Source organism: Ceratina calcarata, unplaced genomic scaffold, assembly GCF_001652005.2.
Source record: "Ceratina calcarata isolate Rehan_Ccalc_2016 unplaced genomic scaffold, ASM165200v1 scaffold752, whole genome shotgun sequence".
NCBI classification, from domain to species: domain Eukaryota; kingdom Metazoa; phylum Arthropoda; class Insecta; order Hymenoptera; family Apidae; genus Ceratina; species Ceratina calcarata.
This window is the reverse complement of record NW_017178809.1, coordinates 37752-41387: the sequence shown is the minus strand read 5'-3', so window position 1 is coordinate 41387 and position 3636 is coordinate 37752. Positions and strand designations below refer to the sequence as shown.

Below are 3636 nucleotides of genomic sequence, written 5' to 3'. Positions count from 1 at the left end.
CGAGTACGTATTTGTTTTCCTTTTTTTATGTACGATTAAATGAAAAATCTTACTTTCAATGTTCGAACTTCGATCTTCCGATAATTTGCGAGCACACACGACAAGATAGGGTAATACTTGTTGTTGATCCGACACAGTCTTAAAGGAGCTCGTTTTAGTGTGATGTAAATGCGAACCACTCGAAATTATAGATTTTGTTGTCTCCTCTTCGTTCCTTGCTTTATACTTTGTTGTCCCATCAGTGTGTGTGTGTGTGTCAAAGGTACAAACTTGGTAACGATTAACGACGATTCTTAACGGTACACGGTATCTAAGTGAACAGTCCTTTTACGAAAGTTGACTCGAGAAGATTATTTGAAAACACGTGGATGAGATTCATTAAAGTGGGTAGTACAAGTTTGTGCTCAATTTTACATTACTGTACGAAAGTGTCGCGTCTTTAGTACAGCAGTGCAACGTATCACTCCCAATGAACAGTTCATCGGATATCGGTGATGATAGCCTTGCTACCAAAAATTTTGACTAGCTGATCCTCGTAATCGTCGATGTTATGCTTCATAAGTTCCATACAAGGCCCAAGCAAGCATTCGAAGGCTTCAACATCCAGGACTGAAAAAGATCGTGTCAGAAAAGAAGAGACGTACGTATTTACTGACGGCGTACAGTATTCGACATCGATGATCCACATCCGAATAGAGATCAACGAAATAATGAACGAATGCCAATGAACAAAGCTGGCTTAATAGAAAAGTGTTCGTTAATGGAGAGAAACTTACAGGCCAGCTTTACGTCGCCCACGGCGTAGGCCGAAGCAGCACGAGGTTTATGTGTCACCAGTGCCAACTCGCCTATGTACTCACCGGCGGGAACTCTATTAATCTGCAGCATTAAACAGAGTACCAAATGACATCTGTACAATTGACGATCTAATTAGTGAGCTAGTTTCCTGGACAGCTATATTCGGTGTCGCACACCGTACCGCACTATCTGGGTCGGCAATTATATTATGCTACACGTCGGAAAATGAAAAGCAACAAGTTAAGTGTTACCTCGATCTCGCGGCCCTGGTCTCCGATTCTGGTGATCTTGATCACGCCGTCCTCGACGAACTACATTCCGTCGCCGAGTCGCCCACGACGATTTGCTCACCGTCCGCGTACGGCTTTGGTGTCAGCGCATCCACCAGATTCATCCGTTCATATGGCTGAACATGACGAATTTCAGGAATTACTATTAGTCGAATTGGGTCATTAAGATTAATTTCTACCGAGCCTATCGTTCCGCATCTTTAATCACCGAAATTGATCCTCATTAATATTTGGACACGGTTCAGAACGAAGAATAACTTATATCCGGCCAAACAACATATTTTGTCTTTTGATGTTAGAAATTAAAATTAGAATGAGGGTTACTGTGAATTAGCTCGTTACGAAATAATGAGCTACAAAATAAATGCAATTAGCTATAGCCGAACAATTCTTGGCAATCGGTACGGTTTGCATTCCATCCAAATTCAATAATACATCGGAGATGAAATTGCGAGCGATCAGCTGTTATTATCAACCAAACGGTGTGTTCGGAAATACCGACTAACCGTTTCCTTCAACGAGAATTCATGCACAGTAGTCGTAAAAAAGACGACGAAAATGCAAGTTTTAAAAAATGCACATGAGACTTGTTCAGACTGTACACAATTAGTTTAGAAGATTTTAATCTGCCATCCAGCGCAGATACGGATCGTATCAAAGATTCTAGTTAATGAAAACCCATTATACGCGAGATAGCAGAAGCCTCAAAAGTGTAGACTCCGGTAGCGAAGCGATAACGAATGTCAATGCTACCCACGAAACTGATTAAAAATATGGGTTTACGCCGTTTGATTTTACGTTCTTATCAGAGAGAATCAAGAGTCTTAAAGTTTAGCTTAAACCACAGCCTACGGCGCTCTCCCATAAGACTTACTTCCAGATGTTTCAGCATCGGGACATTGTTGATAAGGTCCTCGTACATCTTGCGTTTCCTGTAGGCGGACTTGAGCAGAATACGCCGGACAGTTGGCCTGTCCATGGCCCACAGCGTTAAGTTCGTGATGGCCTTGACACTGGCAGCTCTGGGCATATTGTAGAGTAACGCAAGCTCGCCAAAGAAACCGCGATTATCGTACGTGTGTATCAAGGACTCTATGCCTGATTGATCCTTCGAACTTTCCTCTGAAAGGACGTGGGAAAATGTATACATGTACTCCGTAATCGAATTCGGTCGTTCTCCGAAGTTTGGCGATAAAACCGGCTGAAAAAGAATCTTACTTTTCGATGACGTAGAAATTGTCACCGTCATCACGTTGTTGGATAATAAATTCCCCGGGTTGCACACTCTTCTCGAACATCGCATCCAGCACGTCCTGTGTTCCTGCAGCAAATCCATGTGTCTGTGTGTGCACGCGTGCGTGCGTATGTGCATGTGCACGTACAATAACACGCGTGTCGTGAATATTTCATGACCAGAACCGGAGGAACAATGTTTCCTGACGTTAGAGAACGGCGACGATATAATTGTCGTGAAATTTCAAGTCGCGAGCTGCGTGGATGTAGATGGAACGAAAATGGTATATGTGGCATACTTCGCGTCGCAGTTGATCTACCGATCGCATCCCGGGCGATTACTAATAAAGTATAAGTAAAGTATAATTAAAAGTACGAGGAAGAGGAGGCGCGGGCGACACGATTTAACTTAATTATCGTGTACTTGTGCGCGCTCCGGTGAAACCACTTGGCTCTTTTTTCTCTGTCTAAAGTAATTCATCCCTGAGAGTCTAATTTCCGGTTGAGCGGACTGCATGTATATACTCACTGGCATTTCCACGAACGGAATTGGCGCGTACCCTCGCCGCTGTGACGGTCCCCTTTACAACAGCTGCATGTATTTTGTTTCCTAAAGAATTTACAAGATAACAACCGAATGTCGATCAGGCTACACATAACAACGATATGCTACTGAGAATTCTACTTAAAATGCTATCCGAAGCATTTTGCGTATTAGACCACACAGTAGGATATGCGCCCGTCACTAAAGCGTTGAAACATAAGAAAGTAAGATAAGAACAACCCTAAACCTCGGGCAGTCGAGCAGTCAGTCAATGAGTCAGTCAGCAATCGTCTGAGCTATTGTGCGTGTCTACTCTGTATTTCGAAAATAAATCAATTGTTCATAGTGGTGATTTCCAAGTGTTAACAATTATTTTAAAAGTACACGCCCTAACGTGACACCGCCTTGGTCGCTCCGCGTATTCCCGTTTCAATTACGCTCACCGCCCAGAGAATGTACGTAGTACTATATTTAACTTACCTCGACCAGAGCCCGAAAGAGAAAAATATGCTTCACGCTGTCGCTGAGCTTCTGCCTCTGCTCGTCGCTCTTTGGATGGACCACCTGCAAAACCAATTAGTGACAAATTTTTTTTTCAATTCTCTGTTCGTCGATATATTTTGACTAGGCTTAAGAATTCTTTTAATTTTATACGTTTTATAGGTTAAGCTATCATTATGGAACAAGGTGTACGTATAGAATTTATTGAATATTCGTGCGTTACCTGCCCGTTATTTTGTTAACGGTTAAGGAATTACGATTGCACGACAC

At 42.6% G+C, this 3636-nt stretch overlaps 1 pseudogene; it reads right to left on the bottom strand.

The window, feature by feature from the left end:
- Positions 1-348: 348 nt before the first annotated feature.
- LOC108630424 (cAMP-dependent protein kinase type II regulatory subunit-like) overlaps positions 349-3636 on the bottom strand; it is a 10628-nt pseudogene continuing 7340 nt past the window's right edge.